Here is a 17,676-nt window from a genome sequence, read left to right as displayed (position 1 = left end):
TCTCTACAGGGTCCATACCCCTACCCAGATTCTTCTACAAGCTTTCCTGGAACACCCTAGTCAGGAGCAAGGTCTTCATCCCTGATAACCTCCAAAGCTCTATTACAGCACTTAGCACATCCTCTCTTATGTTATAATTTTTGGTATATATGTTTTTTAGCTCTTGCCTCAACCTCTTGCCAAGTTCTTGAGGTCGGGGACTATATCTGATTCATCTTTATACCCTGCAAATTTCCCTGTGCAATGATTCACACATAGTAGTACTAGTTGTGTGCATGCCCAAATGTATGAATAAATTAGGAAGCCTTAAGAGTAAAGAGTTATGGTACCTATCATTTGAATGTAGTTAATCAAATTGGCCACACTCAACTGTAGTTTAAATTTATTTATTCATTCATTCATTCATTAAGGGGTTTATACAGTGACCTTTCTCCATTTGTAAACAAATCAATCATCTGATCCTAATTTTCAGTGTTTTGCCACATTCTGCTTTCAACAGTGCAAGAGGAATATGTGACAGTGGAAGCGATGGCTCTCTAGTTACGTGAAACTTACTTTTGCACAATGGTTTGCCACTTGTCAATGCTAGCATGCGCTTCAGCAGAAAAGCCACATCAGATGAATTATGGTTTCCTTCTTGCACTCAGAGCGGCAGTAACCCATGGCCATATCTACTTAGGGCACAGAGTCGTTAACCACCGTTGCAAGAGACTCAGCCTTGACGTGGAAACACTTCAGCAGCTCTTTGGTGGAAGGCTGAGATATCTGGGTTAGTAGGAGTCAAATTCATTTTGTGCTCTTCTGTGGGACGGCTTGAAGCAAAGTGAAGTTACTGGGGCCTGAAAGGTATAGTAAATTGGCACCTAGAAAAACTTGCATGTCAGGCAACTAGATATATGTGCTATGAAGTTTTTAAAATATAGATGTATATTCAGTTGTAAATCAAGGGTATTCTCAGCTAGATTGCTCATAGATCTGCTATTTTCCCCACAAAAGATGTTGAGCTTTATTTCTCTCCCCTGAAGAGCAGAGCCTTAGGATGCCGCATAATTCCAAGAGATATCAGAAGGTAACTTCCTCGGTTCCCTCATGAGTTTCAAGAGCCGATCCCTGGGGGAAAGGGAATAATTTTGTGATTTATCAGCTGCCTTGTTTAAACACTTCACGAGCAAAGTCTCCATGCAGTCTCCATGCCTCACTCAAAATAAAACTCTCTCCAAACACTAACCATCACTTGACAGAGAAATACGACCAGCATAAAATGGCAGTCCTTTCCTTAAAGCCAAAAAGAGATTCATAAAATCATTAAATTCTGCCACAAGTCACTTTATTAAAAGTGAAAAACTTGATCAAAGAAGGGACATAGTTAAATGGGGGTAACTGACATGTATCATTTTGACCAGTTGGAGTGACAAGTTTCAACAGGATTAGATGGTTGAGATTTCTTATAGTCAGGTCTCTTTGAACAGGGAAGAGAAAACTTTCCATTGTCATTCTTAGGTACTTTTTGTCATTGCCTTTATGCTTTATACCCAAGGTGAACCTAAAGGACAACTTAAAGTAGCCCTTAGTGGAACAGTACCGGGTGTTGAGAGGGAGTTAAATTTCCTCCTCTTTGCCCAGTAGAAATAAGCTCAAAATAAAAATGATAAAATCCAACCTACTTCAGTGCTACCAGAGGAAGGAAAAAGAAAAAAAATACCAAAAGAACAGTAAAATGCTCTCATGGTAAGTTGTCTTGGAAATATCACCTTGGAGTCAATGAAGAAAGAAATGTGAAGAATGACACAATTTTTTTCCCACTGATTCCTAGGAGAAGAGAAAATAGTACATTCAAATAAGACAATAATGAGTTTTCTACTGAAGTCTTTAGAGATGCATTAATTTTTTATGTACAATTTCATTTCTTAAATTCCAGAAAGTCTTCATTTTAAATTCTTTAATACTTTGAGTTCATGGTATTGAGCAAATTTCTCCCAGCATGTTTAATCACAACCTTAGACCTTGAGAATATTAGTTTCTTATGGATGAGTGAATCCATCATACTACACCATCATACTAATTGATTAACTTTCATCCCATTTATTTATTCAGCTGATAATTGAGCACCGACTCTGGGCCCAGTACCGTGCTGGGTACTGAGCACACAAAGGTTCAAAAACACAAGAGGCAAACAGCAATCCGTTCAGTGCCACAAAAGCGATAAACTCAGGAAGTAAATAGGAGGGGCAGCTAACTTCCTTGGGGTGTGTGTGTGTGTGTGTGTGTGTGTGTGTGCGCGCGCGCGCGCGCTGGGGTGGGGTGGAAGTAAGGTGTTGGTTAAGAAAATATTCCTAGAGGAAAAAAGACAAAGCTGAGGCTTGGAGACTAAGCAGGAATTACCCTGGGAAGTGGAGAGAGGAGTTAATGATAGTTAACACTGACAGTACCTCCTTCCGGATCAGGTACGGTTCTTTACATACAGTAATTCATTTAATCTTCATAAGAGCCTGGATATGCAAGTACTGTTAGAACATACAGACAAGCCACAGCACACCGAGGTTAAATTACTTGCCTGAAGTCACACAGCTGGTAAATGCAGAGTCAGATTTCATGTCTAAGCATCTGAGCCCTGCTTGTTCTGTCTTTTCCAGCAGAGATAACACAGCCCCAGGGACAACAGTAAGAAGAATAAACCTTACATTTGCTGAGCACTTTGTCAAGTCCCCAGCCCGGGTGACTTCTTTTATCCCTCAGATCATCCTGTGATTAAGTGCTGTTATTTGCCTGATCATTACAGATGTAGATTCAAAGGCTTGCAAGAGCTGAGTCACCACATGAGGTATGACTTCACACCCACTAGGATGGCTATTAAAAAAAAAAAAGAACAGAAAATTACAAATATTGCTGGGGCTGTGGAGAAATTGGAATCCTCATACCTTATTGGTGGGAATGTAAAGTGCTACAGCCACTGTGGAAAACAGTTTTGCTAGATCCTCAATAAGTTAAACATAGAATTACCATAGGACCCACCAATTCCACTCTTGGGTGTATACGCAAAAGAATTGAAAACAAGTGTTCAAACAGAAACTTGCACATGAATATTAATAGCAGCACCATTCACAATAGCTAAAAAGTGGAAACAACCCAAGTATCTATCACCTGATGAATGGATAAACAAAGTGTGGTCCCTTCCTACAACAGAACATTACGCAGCCATAAAAAGGAATGAAGAACTGATGCGTGCTACAATATGGATGAACCTTGAAAATGTAATGCTAAGTAAAAGACCCCAGACACAAAAGGCCACATATCGTAGGATCCCATCTGTATGACATATCCAGAGTTGGCACATCCATAGAGATGGAAAGCAGATTAGTGGTTGCCACGGGCTGCAGGGAGCGGGAATGAGAAATGATCGCTTAGTGGGCGTAGACTTTCCTTTCTGTGGTGATGAAAATGTCTGTAACTAGATAGTGGTGGTTGTACAACATAATGAATGTACTAAATGTCACGAATGGTGAATTTTATGTGTATTTTACCAAAATATTTTAAAAGGGGGGAAAAGAGGTGGTAAAAAAGAAAAACTGAGTAACTTGCTGAGGACTGTACAGCACATCAAGTAAAAGGTGGTTTTGAAGTCATGTAAGAAAGACACTTTTCAGGAACTCCAAGTTCCTTGCAGTGAGTGCAGTGAGGTGTATGTGTTGGGGGAGGGAACGAACGGCAAAGACCGAGGCCGAGGAGGAATCAGTCTCCATTCTGAAGACATCTTGTAAGGTGATGGAGACAACCCTAGAGGCAAAGCCACAGGAATGGAGGCACTCAGAAAGAGGGAAGGGTCACCGACCTGTCACTTTAGTCAGGCTCTTTCCCCATTACATGCCCCTCCCCGGAAGAACTGTGTCCTCTGGGTTTCTGGATAAAGTGACTGCTGAAACAGAATAAACACAACAGTCAATATCCATCCTCTGCCCCTACCAAGCAGTAAAATTAGAAATATTCATTGCTACCTCAAATACCTCACCTGTAAAATAGAGGTAATAATCATAGTTCCTATTTCATAGGTTTGCCTCAGGACCAAATGAGTTAATACATATAAAGTCCTTCGAATAGTGCCTGACCCAGTCAACACCGTATAAATGTTTGCTATTATTACCTTGATGGTTTCCATAAAGTGTCCCTCAGTTCTTTGCATTTTTATCATATATGATAAAACTGGGTGTTGTCATATCACGAATGTTTGCCCAAGAACAGTACATTTTGTTAACCTGGGACTGATCATCGAAACCCGACCTCATGGGAAATAGCATTATCTTTCATTTCATTTGCATTTTACAACTACAGTATAAATTTCCTTCCTGGTTACTTTGATAACAGAGAAAAAATGTTTTTCTCAGGTTAGCCTGCACTTGTTAACGTAGAATTGAGTGGCACTAATTAGGAGACTGCAAAAGAATGTTAATACAGTAAAATAATGAACTATACCAAATGGTTTGGGTGGAAGATGATTTGTCAGACTTTCAAGCGAAAACATATGCTTTTTATCAATACACATTGCATAAACACTGTAATCCTTCATTCAAATTCACAAAGAGGACAAAGGCAAGAAAACATTTTTAAACATTTTAGAGTCTGTAACTGTCCATCATGCTTTAGAATTTTTTTTTTTTTTTTTTGCGGTACGCGGGCCTCTCACTGTTGCGGCCTCTCCTGTTGCAGAGCACAGGCTCCGGACACGCAGGCTCAGCGGCCATGGCTCACGGTCCCAGCTGCTCCGCTGCATGTGGGATCTTCCCGGACCGGGGCACGAACCCGTGTCCCCTGCATCGGCAGGCGGACTCTCAACCACTGTGCCACCAGGGAAGCCAGCTTTAGAACTTTTTGCACCACGATTCACTAATCGACTCTCTCTCACACAGCTTCATGATGTAAAATGTGTATCTGTAAAATGTGAAAATGAGCCCTCCTCACTGTAACCAGGCCTGAGGAAAGAAGAATTTTAAATCTTGACCTTTGGGACTGTTTATTAATGACAGCAGTGTGACAAATAGTTCATTAATCCTGTTTATCAGACTGTGAAATAAGTCAAAATTGCCATCAACAAGTAACAATATAAATGGTCTTTTAAAAATCAGGGAGTGTTTATGATTCTTTAGTCTAATCCAAGGGTTTAGACTTTTGCTGTAAAGGGTCGGTTAAATATCTTAGGCCTTGCAGACCATAAAGTCTCTGCCAGAACTACGCAACTCTGCCATTGTAATGTAAATATGGCCATAGATAATATGTAAACAAATGGTCCTGGCTCAATTCCAGTTAAACTTTATTTACACGTGCTGCAACATGGATGAAATGCGAAAACATTTTGGCAAGTTAAATAAGCCAGACACAAAAGAACAAATACTGTATGGTTCCACTTATATGAGGGATCTAAAATGGGCCAATTCATGGAGACAGAAAGGATAGTGGTTACCAGGGTTCTGGGAAGGGGAGAATGGGTACAGAGTTTAAGTTTGGGATGATGAAAGAGCTCTGGAAATGGTTAGTGGTAATGATTGTACAACATTGCGCCTGTGCTTAATGCCACTTAGTTGTACACTTTAAAATGATGAAAATGATACATTTTATGTACATTTTACCACAAGTTTTTAAAAACTTTATTTTGCAATAACAGGCAGTTGGCCCTCGAACCTTAGTTTTCTGACCCCTGAGCTAAACTATCCTTTGTCCTGCTGACTGTGCTCCTTTCTTTGCTTCCTATGTCTTTGCTGTTGTTTCTGCTGCTGCTGCAGCTGCTCTTTATTTCATTCCTTGACTAAGCTGTGCAGTCAAATGTTGCCTTGTGCGCAAGGGAAAAGAAAACCATTTGCATTCACTGGGGGCAGTTCTTTCTAGACATAGTCCATTCTGAAGCCCACAGCTTTAGCAGATGCAGATCTAGAACTATAAACATGAGTGTGCTGTTCTGTGCATATGAAAATGACCATAGTGGCCCCAAAACATTAGGGGATAAACTTGGTCTGGTTTCTACTTGTTCTGCTGGGATCTACAAAGCTTTCACTTTCCTTTTCCTGGTTTCTCAGTGGCTAGCAGCATAGATGAGGGTGCTAGTGTTAGGGCACTCAGGCTATGACTTTCAGTAGAGCTATTCTTTTCATGAAGATTATTGGCTCTTGCACAGGGTGAACCATTGGCCTTGATTTATCGCTCTTGCCTAACCAATTAGGTCAACTGACCTTGAGTTAATCATTTTCGGAAGACAATGATGAGTGCTTAACCTCTGAGGACAAACCTGATTCCTCAACATAGAGACTCAGGCAAACAAAAAACTGAGATTTTAAAAGGGAACCTATTTGCAAGTATATATTGTTATTGGAAGGTACATTTAAGTGGACTAGCTCAGTCTATTGAGACGTCTTAAGGATTAGAATCCCTAATTTACTTCAGAGTATAGTCCACCAAAACTGATGACCTAAGAGTTGATCAGGGTAAGCTACCTTTGACAGAGCCATAATAGTAAGAATAATAAATTCTCTGTCTTTAACTAATGAAATGAAAATTATTTTGCTGATCTGAGAGAAGACAAGGCTCTTGATTTCAAATGGATTGTTACCTAAAGAAAAGAACAAAAAAATCCATTACTTTTGTCATGTTACTAATCATGCTACATTTTTAAAGCATCCTTAGTACCTGCTTAAAAGACTAAAATCATATGACTTACACACTTCAATAATTATTAGTGTTTTTATTTCTTCCCTAATTTCTATCATGAATCTTTGCATGTCAAAGTAGAAAAGACATTGAATCTAGATGTTTCAAAAGTGCAGATATCAGATAACCTCAACAATATCATTTGATACCAAAATAAATTGTTTTAAATTTTTAATGCCATTTCTGCTTTTTTCCTTCAACACTTGGCCCTGCTACAAATAAGACACTGATTGAAAACAACTTATTAGACTTTTTAAGGATAAATATTGTTTTCAAATAAAAGTGAGAAATATATTTGTATTCAAAACTCCATTTTTAAAAATCCCTTTAATCTGCATATGATAAAAATTGTGTTAAAATATTTGATAAGATAAAAACACAAGTATCACTTTGATAGTCAGCTTCAGCTGTAAGCCTATATATTGTGCAGATGCTCAGATATAAGGGGGAAGACAGAGAGCAATGATGTCTGAAAATTTATAGTCACCAAAATGATTAGGTTACAACATTCATTTCTAAGCACATGAAGTATTTACAGATCACTTGAAAAATCACTCTAGCTTCCGGGATGTTACCTGTTGACCTTTGAAAGGGGAAACAAGTGAATTTTGCCATCGGTATCCTTCTTTCATTTTGAAGTTTAATATAGTGTCATTGGTCCTCCAATATCCATGGTGCCAATTTCCCACTGATGTCTTATATCTTGGGTTTCTTTTCCCCCATAAGAAAAAGTGTAGTGATGAAATAGGTGCGGTAACTTTGATCACAGAAAAACTCATAATTACATAGTGTTTGCAACACAATCCACAATGTTCCAACACTGGATATCAGCACAGCGATAAGTAAGAGCAAAAAGCTTGTCAGAAGAGTTTGGCAACAAGTGTAGCCTCAGGTAAAAAGGTGGTGGCTGTGAATACTTGGAAATCAGAATGTATATGTGGAGAATAAGTTGGCTTCTCCTGATCATTTACTAGGAGATCTTTTTGTGAGGCTCATTTTCCTTTAAAAAAGGCAGAATGTCCCATACAGAAAGTGAAATGTTTCTCTTCTGAGAAGAAACATTCATGGAAAGGGTTGTTCCCAGACACAACAGGACATGGACAATTGTTAGGATTACATAAATAATTCCTTCCTAAAAACTGACTTATAATTCTGCAGTTTGACAAGATTTGACTAGCTGCACTAATTGGACTCACTCAAATATAGCCTCCAATTTCCCTTTAGAAAAATGAGGACCACGCTGCTAGTATTTTCCCTTCATAATTATTACTCCCCAGGGCCCCAAATGCTTGCTGAGCTTTCCAAAGTACCTGTTCCAAAGTACCTGTTTTTGTCTTTTTCAATTATTCTCTCTGACTATGCATAAAATCGGTTAGAACAAATACCTCTACTTAAGCCCAGGTGTTACTACCCTACCTAACCTTTTTTCTTTGGTTTGTTTCTTGATTTTGAATTTCTTACCATGAGTTAGCTTGTATTCTCAGCACACACCGAACTCTGCTGGCAGTCACACCGGACAGTCCTGACTAGTTATATGTGCAAAGGAGAGAACAAAGAATCCTTCCATGTCTCTGACATTCCTTAGCCTCAGAGGCACCTGAGATCACGGATTTACCCAAAATACACTACTGAAATCAATCTTTAGGATTCTAAGCATAAAAATAACTATTACTGTTGAGTATCAGATGCTGCCTTATGCTGTACTTTAAATATAGATATTGTATTTCCTCAAAAAGCAAAGTAGGTAGTTATTATTATGTCCACTTCGGAAGTACGGAAACTGTGGCTAGGGGATGTTAAGAAACCTGTCTGAGGTCTTCCTGGCTAGTAAGCATTGAAATCAGGAGTTAACCTCCTTTCTAACACCAAATTCCATGCTCCCTCCATAACCCGGCATCAAATGTCCCCAAAGCCTCTTGGTTCTCTCTTCTTGATGTGTAAAATCTGCAAGCATCATCATGGTAAAAAGTAAAAATTTTATTTTATTTATTTATTTATTTATTTTATTTTTTATAAATTTATTTATTTTTTTGGCTGAGTTGGGTCTTTGTTGCTGTGCACAGGCTTTCTCTAGTTGCGGCGAGCGGGGGCCACTCTTCATTGCGGTGCTCAGGCCTCTCATTGCGGTGGCCTCTCCTGTTGCGGAGCACGGGCTCTAGGCACACAGGCTTCACATGTTGTGGCTCGCAGGCTCCAGAGCACAGGCTCAGCAGTTGTGGCTCACGGGCTTAGTTGCTCCACGGTACGTGGGATCCTCCCAGACCAGGGCTCGAACCCGTGTCCCCTGCATTGGCAGGCGGACTCCCAACCTCTGCGCCACCAGGGAAGCCCAAAAGTAAAAATTTTAAAAGCAACATAGCAAAAAACACATGTACAAGTTGTATGGTACACTGCTAATGTACTTTAATTAATGCTTAAAATATATAAAAGACTGAGAACTAATACACCACAATATTGGCACTGGTTATCTTTTGGCCAATTACTGGTAATGTGTATTTTTTTCTTATACTTTATCTTACAAATTTTCTATAATAAATATGATACTTTAAAATATAATACTTATTTAAAATGCAAGAAATGTCACTATTTAAATGCAAATGGTATAATGGACTGGGTTTTCCAGAGTGCCTTACACATTTGTCATTTGTCATGTTCAGTTGACAATTATCATTGGGCTTCGCATGTCAGTGAACATTTTAATGTCCAAGGGAGGGCTTTTATATGCAAAATGAACCACTTAGAGCTGTCTAAATATGCAATTTGTAACTGTAGTTAATTAAAAGACTGAATTTTTCTTAAACCTCTAAGTTCAACTTATAATTCTTGCTAGTTGATTTATGAATTAAATAATTTTATTATAAATAAGTAAATCACTCTTACTTATTTCTTGATTAATTTTAACTAAGTTTAATGTATTAGATGATCTCATGTCATTATTAAAACCCATCCAAAATACTTATTTCACTAAATTCCCTCAAACATTTTAACTTGCATATACAAATTTAATTTTTTTCTCAAACACATCGCATTCATAATAAGGCCAGTTTACAAACTAAGGCAATCTTTATTAGTTCTTAAGCAGCTTTTAAAAATATAACAAATTGAATGTACAGCTTTGTAAGCATTCAAACACTGTTAATAAGCTTAATTAATTCCATTCTCTAATGCATGTCAGATTTAAGTCACAAATACCAATCAGGCATTTCTAATTAAAAGAACAAGGCAAATAATTAGATTATCTGACATGTCAGACATTCTCTAACATGCTTTTCTTGGACATTTCAAAACTGCATATAAGGAACATAAATTATCATTGTGAGTTAAAATATATTCCGCATAAACTGACTGCTGCAAGATTAACACTTTCTATAGATTTATTTCATTACCGCTACACTTATGTGTACAACGTTCTGGGTTTGCAAAGTCATTTCTCCAAGTAAAAAGTGGAATGGAAATTACTATCTCCAGCAGTGCCGGATTCCTTGGGTAAAGATTCAAAACCAATACAGCTACAGATCTGGGTAACTGGTCTGAATCTCGGGACTAGAATGTGAGATCAGATCTGTGCTTCTTTCCCCAATCCTGGCTTGCTTGCCATGTCAACAGGGGAGCTCCAAAGCATGCTTTTAGCTGTCATGTCATTTTACACCCCCTAAAACATATTCCCTGGGAATATTTCAAATTTCACCCTTGCACAGATTTTTTTTTCAACTTTTCTTGACTGATTTAAATAGATTGAATTCTGCACCACCCACATGGAATCCTGCTAATTGCCTTCAATTGGAGTTAATTGAGTTTTGTACCCCCTTCATGTTTATAGCATCCTTTTTATATGTTATTCATTATCTAGCTCCTTGAGCACTATTTGATAGTCATTCTATTAACAACATAATAGGTTACTTGTAGATTATATAGATATACACAAAATGTTTATAACTTGCTTTAGATCTGTATTCCAGCACAGGAAAACATCGTTTCCTTGTTAATTTATTAAAATTATATTTAGGTTGCAGTTTAGGGGCAGCTAGTGCATCCAGCCACCAACCCCTAAGGCCAGCTATCACCCACCCAAATGAATCATCCGATAATAATCTTTCCTACATAAGCATGAAGTATTACTCATAATGAATGTAGGATTTTGTAAACCCACTGCAGCACACCTAATTAACTTCATTTTTATTATTTTCAGAAGTCTGAATTAGATGCATAATAGAAACTATGGTCATCCACCAAATTAGCATAATATTATTTAATTTACCATTGGCTATTATGATAATTGAGGCTGTTTCCAATTTTTAGAATCATAAATAAAATCACAGTGAACATGTATTTGAGCATGAACATAGTTTTCTTCTGTGGGATTTTTTTCCTTAGAAAAAATTTCCAATAGTGATATTACTCAGTGAGCAGATGGACTTAGTTTTGGATATTAATAGGTACTATGTTTAATGTTTTCCAAAAAGTTTGTTTGATTACAATTGTGTCAGTATTGTATTTATTTGTTTTGTTTGGATGTCCTTTAATTTGGGCAGATTCATAGATATTAAGTGATACTAAAATGTCACATTGATTACTAGGGTGAATAGATTTTTAAAATAATATTTGTTTGCTAGTTGCATTTTTACTTATGTGGTTTATCGTCTTTGTTCATTTACTACTAGGGCTTGACGTTTATCCTGTCACTTCATGTTAATTCTTTATATATTATGATATTAACCTAGTGGTGCTCACATTTTCTAGAAACTGTTTTCCTATTCATTTTAGTTTTATTATATTTTATACTTATATTAAAATGATTTGTTTTAATTTATATGGCAATGAATCTAGCAATCTTTGAATAATGATTTTCTAGCTTTCTTTTAAGAAAGAGAATCTATTTTAAAATATATGTTTGCTCTATGAGGGCAAGGACCATGCCTATTTTATTCTCAAGAATTTCCATAATCTAACAAACATACATCCTGGCACACAGTGGGTACCCATCAATTTTTCTTTTTTTTCTATCTAAAAATATACAGTGTTTCCCAAAGTGATTGGCAATTAAATAAATTTAGGAAACATTGAAAATTACAGTCTACTTTATGAGATTTATAATGCATATTAGCATGTTAAAGGCTCTGAGTAGTCTGGTTATCTAAAAAAAACAAAAACAAAAAACCTGTTTAACTTTCTTTACCCCAAAAGAATACACCTTTATTTAACTATAGAATGTTCATTGAGTAGCATCACAGAACAAATGTCCAATAAAATAGGCTTCAGAAATTATATGCTAATGTCATAGAATATTCATTTACCTAATTTATTTATAAATAAAAATATCAAGATAGATATTCACATAGAAAGTATTGCAATGGCTCTAGTGGGAAAAAAATTTTAATAAAATAGCTAAGAGTAATACTAGAAAGGAAGTTCTATTCTTATGAGGTATTTTTTTTAACATATTTTCCCTCATAATTTGTACTGGCTATTACCTTTGGTATATGATTCACAGATATTTATTTAAAACCACACCAATACCTACAAAAATACTATAATCAGATCAGTCAGATTATGAACAATTGAAACTGGGTATTTGTTTCTAAAAGTGTTAAATGATAATATTTTTAATAGAAATCTTAAAATAAAAATTACAATTAATAAACATTTTGATTTTTCTTTAGAAATACATTACGAATTAAATTTATAGCACTTTTGTAAGGTCAACACTTTTGAAGTAAAACATTTATTTCTTCTCTTCAATGAATAATATACTAACTAAGTTACTAAATTCTTTTCTGTTTGAAATACATAATTTCTCTGTGCAGAATATATTGGTTATTGGGCTTCTGGCTTCTGCTATGAATGTTGAAAGGTGGAAGGAGTATCACTCTTACACAGACACACAAAAAGCTCAAAATCCTGAACATCCATAACTTTTCTCAGGACAACCACTTAATGTGCACTCTAAGGGAAAGACAGGAAAATCCAAGAGGAGACAGGATGTGAGCATTGACTCACCTGAGGCAGAGCACAAAAGAAATATATGGCTGCTGAGAGGGTAGACAGCAGAAGTAAGGAGAGCTACAATCCTGCAGCCTGTGGAGCAAAAACCACATTAACGGAAAGATAGACAAGATGAAAAGGCAGAGGGCTATGTACCAGATGAAGGAAAAAGATAAAACCCCAGAAAAACAACTAAATGAAGTGGAGATAAGCAACCTTTCAGAAAAAGAATTCAGAATAATGATAGTGAAGATGATCCAGGACCTTGGAAAAAGATTGGAGGCAAAGATCGAGAAGATGCAAGAAATGTTTAACAAAGACCTAGAAAAATTAAAGGACAAACAAACAGAGATGAACAATACAATAACTGAAATAAAAACTACACTAGAAGGAATCAACAGCAGAATAACTGAGGCAGAAGAACGGATAAGTGACCTGGAAGACGGAATGGTGGAATTCACTGTTGCAGAACAGAATAAAGAAAAAAGAATGAAAAGAAATGAAGACAGCCTAAGAGACCTCTGGGACAACATTAAACACACAACATTCACATTATAAGGGTCCCAGAAGGAGAAGAGAGAGAGAAAGGACCCAAGAAAATATTTGAAGAGATTATAGTTGAAAACTTCCCTAACATGGAAAAGGAAATAGCCACCCAAGTCCAGGAAGTGCAGAGAGTCCCATACAGGATAAACCCAAGGAAAAACACGCTGAGACACATAGTAATCAAATTGGTGAAAATTAAAGTCAAAGAAAAACTATTGAAAGCAACAAGGGAAAAATGACAAATAACATACAAGGGAACTCCCATAAGGTTAACAGCTGATTTCTCAGCAGAAACTCTACAAGCCAGAAGGGAATGGCATGACATATTTAAAGTGATGAAAGGGAAGAACCTATGACCAAGATTACTGTACATGGCAAGCATCTCATTCAGGTTCGATGGAGAAATCAAAAGCTTTACAGGCAAGCAAAAGCTAAGAGAATTCAGCACCACCAAGCCAGCTCTACAACAAATGCTAAAGGAACTTCTCTACTTGAGAAACACAAGAGAAGAAAAGGACCTACAAAAACAAACCCAAAACAATTAAGAAAATGGTCATAGGAACATACATATCGGTAATTACCTTAAACGTGAATGGATTAAATGCTCCAACCAAAAGACACAGGCTTGCTGAATGGTTACAAAAACAAGACCCATATATATGCTGTCTACAAGAGACCCAATTCAGACCTAGGCACATATACAGACTGAAAGTGAGGGGATGGAAAAAGATACTCCATGCAAATGGCAATCAAAAGAAAGCTGGAATAGGAATACTCATATCAGATAAAATAGACTTTAAAATAAAGAATGTTACAAGAGACAAGGAAGGACACTACATAATCAAGGGATCAATCCAAGAAGAAGATATAACAATTATAAATATATATGCACCCAACATAGGAGCACCTCAATGCATAAGGCAACTGTTAACAGCTATAAAAGAGGAAGTCGACAGTAACACAGTAATAGCGGGGGACTTTAACACCTCACTTACACCAATGGACAGATCATCCAAAATGAAAATAAATAAGGAAACAGAAGCTTTAAATGACACAATAGACCAGATAGATTTAATATTTATAGGACATTCCATCCAAAAACAGAAGATTACACTTTCTTCTCCAGTGCGCACAGAACATTCTCCAGGATAGATCAGATCATGGGTCACAAATCAAGCCTCAGTAAATTTAAGAAAATTGAAGTCATATCAAGCATCTTTTCTGACCACAACACTATGAGATTAGAAATCAATTACAGGGAAAAAAACGTAAAAAACACAAACACATGGAGGCTAAAAAATATGTTACTAAATAACCAAGAGATCACTGAAGAAATCAAAAAATACCTAGAGACAGGGCTTCCCTGGTGGTGCAGTGGTTGAGAGTCCGCCTGCCAATGCAGGAGACACGGGTTCGTGTCCTGGTCCGGGAAGATCCCACATGCCATGGAGCGGCTAGGCCCGTGAGCCATGGCCACTGAGCCTGCATATCTGGAGCCTGTGCTCCGCAACGGGACAGGCCACAACAGTGAGAAGCCCACTTAACACACACACACACACAAAAAAAATACCTAGAGACAAATGACAATGAAAACAGGATGATCCAAAACCTATGGGATGCAGCAAAAGCAGTTCTAAGAGGGAAGTTTACAGCAATACATTGCTACCTCAAGAAACAATAAACATGTCAAATAAACAATCTAACCTTACACCTAAAAGAACTAGAGAAAGAAGAACAAACAAAACCCAAAGTTACTAGAAGGAAAGAAATGATAAAGATCAGAGCAGAAATAAATGAAATAGAAACAAAGAAAAGAATAGCAAGGATCAATAAAACTAAAAGCTGGTTCTTTGAGAGATAAACAAAATTGATAAACCATTAGCCAGACTTATCAAGAAAAAGAGGAAGAGGACTCAAATTATTAAAATTAGAAATGAAAAAGGAGAAGTTACAACAGACAATGCAGAAATACAAAGTATCCTAAGAGACTACTACGAGAAACTCTATGCCAATAAAATGGACAACCTGGGGCTTCCCTGGTGGCACAGTGGTTGAGAGTCTGCCTGCCGATGCAGGGGACACGGGTTCGTGCCCCAGTCTGGGAAGATCCCACATGCCGCGGAGCGGCTGGGCCCATGAGCCATGGCCGCTGAGCCTGCGCGTCCGGAGCCTGTGCTCCACAATGGGGGAGGCCACAACAGTGAGAGGCCTGCGTACAGCAAAAAAAAAAAAAAAAAAAAAAAAATGGACAACCTGGAATAAATGGACAAATTCTTAGAAAGGTATAACCTTCCAAGACTGAACCAGGAAGAAATAGAAAATATGAACAGACCAATCACAAGTAATAAAATTGAAACTGTGATTAAAAATCTTCCAACAAACAAAAGTCCAGGACCAGATGGCTTCACAGGTGAATTCTGTCAAACATTTGGAGAAGAGCTAACACCCATCCTTCTCAAACTCTTCCAAAAAATTGCAGAGGAAGGAACACTCCCAAACTCATTCTATGAGGCCACCATCACCCTGATACCAAAACCAGACAAAGATACTAGAAAAAATATATATATTACAGACAAATATCACTGATGAATATAGACGCAAAACTCCTCAACAAAATAGTAGCAAACAGAATCCAACAGCACATTAAAAGGATCATACACCATGATCAAGTGGGATTTATCCCAGGGATGCAAGGATTCTTCAGTATATGCAAATCAATCAGTGTGATACACCATATTAACAAACTGAAGAAGCATAACCATATGATCATCTCAATAGATGCAGAAAAAGCTTTTGACAAAATTCTACACCTATTTATGATAAAAACTCTCCAGAAAGTGTGAATAGAGGGACCCTACCTCAACATAATAAAGGCCATATACAACAAACCCACAGCAAACATCATTCTCAATGGTGAAAAACTGAAAGCATCTCCTCTAAGATCAGGAACAAGACAGCGATGTCCACTGTCACCACTATTATTCAACATACTTTTGGAAGTCCTAGCCACGGCAATCAGAGAAGAAAAAGGAATACAAATTGGAAAAGAAGAAGTAAAACCATCACTGCAGATGACATGATACTATACGTAGAGAATCCTAAAGATGCCACCAGAAAACTACTGGAGCTAATCAATGAATTAGGTAAAGTTGCAGGATACAAAATTAATGCACAGAAATCTCTGGCATTCCTATACACTAATGATGAAAAATCTGAAAGAGAAAGTAAGGAAACACTTCCATTTACCATTGCAACAAAAAGAATAATATATCTAGGAATAAACCTACCTAGGGAGACAAAAGACCTGAACGCAGAAAACTATAAGACACTGATGAAAGAAGTTAAAGATGATACAAACAGATGGAGAGATATACTGTGTTCTTGGATTGACAGAATCAATATTGTGAAAATGACTCTACCAGCTGAAGCAATCTACACATTCAATGCAATCCCTATCAAATTACCAGTGGCATTTTTTACAGAACTAGAACAAAAAATCTTAAAATTTGTATGGAGACACAAAAGACCCCGAATAGCCAAAGCAGTCTTGAGGGAAAAAAATGGAGCTGGAGGAATCAGGCTCCTGGACTTCAGACTATACTACAAAACTACAGTAATCAAGACAATATGTTACTGGCACAAAAACAGAAATATAGATCATTGGAACAGGATAGAAAGCCCAGAGATAAACCCACACACCTATGGTCAACTAATCTATGACAAAGGAAGCAAGGATATACAAGGGAGAAAAGACAGCCCTTCAATAAGTGGTGCTGGGAAAACTGGACAGCTACATGTAAAAGAATGAAATTAGAACACTCTCTAACACCATGTACAAAAATAAACTCAAAATGGATTAGAGACCTAAATGTAAGATGGGACATTATAAAACTGTTAGAGGAAAACATAGGAATAACACTCTTTGACATAAATCACAGCAAGATCTTTTTTGATCCACCTCCCAGAGTAGTGGAATAAAAACAAAAATAAACAAATGGAACCTAATGAAACTTAAAAGTTTTTGCACAGCAAAGGAAATTACAAACAAGATGAAAAGACAACCCTCAGAAGGGAGAAAATATTTGCAAACGAATCAATGGACAAAGGATTAATCTCCAAAATATATAAATAGCTCATGCAGCTCAATATTAAAAAAGAAACAACCCAATCCAAAAATGGGCAGAAGACCTAAATAGACACTTCTCCAAAGGAGACACACAGATGGCCAAGAAGCACATGAAAAGCTGCTCAACATCACTATTTATTAGACAAATGCAAATCAAAACTACAATGAGGTATCACCTCACACCAGTTAGAATGGGCATCATCAGAAAATGTACAAACAACAAATGCTGGAGAGGGTGTGGAGAAAAGGGAACCCTCTTGTACTGCTGGTGGGAATGTAAATTGATACAGCCACTATGGAGAGTGGTATGGAGGTTACTTAAAAAACTAAAA

Source organism: Tursiops truncatus, chromosome 9 (assembly GCF_011762595.2).
Source record: "Tursiops truncatus isolate mTurTru1 chromosome 9, mTurTru1.mat.Y, whole genome shotgun sequence".
Taxonomy (NCBI): domain Eukaryota; kingdom Metazoa; phylum Chordata; class Mammalia; order Artiodactyla; family Delphinidae; genus Tursiops; species Tursiops truncatus.
The sequence above is the reverse complement of the archived record's forward strand: the minus strand, read 5'-3'. Positions refer to the sequence as shown.